The sequence below is a fragment of the Saccopteryx bilineata genome, chromosome 7, assembly GCF_036850765.1.
Source record: "Saccopteryx bilineata isolate mSacBil1 chromosome 7, mSacBil1_pri_phased_curated, whole genome shotgun sequence".
NCBI classification, from domain to species: Eukaryota; Metazoa; Chordata; class Mammalia; order Chiroptera; family Emballonuridae; genus Saccopteryx; species Saccopteryx bilineata.
This window is the reverse complement of record NC_089496.1, coordinates 13,097,242-13,097,933: the sequence shown is the minus strand read 5'-3', so window position 1 is coordinate 13,097,933 and position 692 is coordinate 13,097,242. Positions and strand designations below refer to the sequence as shown.

The window sequence follows — 692 nt, the reverse complement described above, 5'->3', positions numbered from 1 at the left end:
ATGTGAGAGCCTTTGTAAGGCAAAGATTTCGAAGATTACACTGGATTTGGCTTAAGGCTAGAACCTACTAAACTGAATTTTTAAGACCTGAGATTATAGATAATTTCTTATGATTTGTCTTGTACTCTTATCTTAAGTCTGGAGGACAGTTAATTGAGAGTTCTGGTTAGTTGACCCAAGGAACTCTAGAGTTTTATATTTAATATTAAAATCTTTCCCTTAAAAATTTTAGGGAAGTGCTTGCTTTGGCAGCGCATATACTAAAATTAGGACAATAGAGAGATAAGCATGGCCCCTGTGCAAGGATGACACACAAATTCGTGAAGTGTCCATAGTTTTAAAAAGAGAGAGAAAAAAGAAAAAATGCCAGAAAAGTAGTTATGAATAAAACGATTCTGAGATTTGCTTCAAAATAATACAGTAGGAAGAGGAAGTATAAGGAACTTAGATGAAACAAGAGATTGGACCTATGTTGATAACTGTCAAAGCTGATTAATATGTAATAGTGATTCATTTCACTATTCTCTTTACTTCTTGTTTAAAAAATGGTTTTTAATTTATTGATTTCAGTGAGAGAGGAAGGGAGAGAGAGAGAGAGAGGAAGAGAAAGAGAGAGAAAGGAACACTATCCTGCCTGACCTGTGGTGGCGCAGTGGATAAAGCGTTGACCTGGAATGCTGAGGTCAACGGTT

At 35.7% G+C, this 692-nt stretch overlaps 1 non-coding gene across 1 annotated transcript; it reads left to right on the top strand.

Annotated features, from left to right (window-relative positions):
• The first annotated feature begins 236 nt into the window (after positions 1-236).
• LOC136311344 (U6 spliceosomal RNA) lies at positions 237-340 on the top strand. Its single transcript, XR_010726745.1, has one exon. It is a non-coding gene; the product is annotated as a U6 spliceosomal RNA (small nuclear RNA).
• The last annotated feature ends 352 nt before the right edge of the window (positions 341-692 follow it).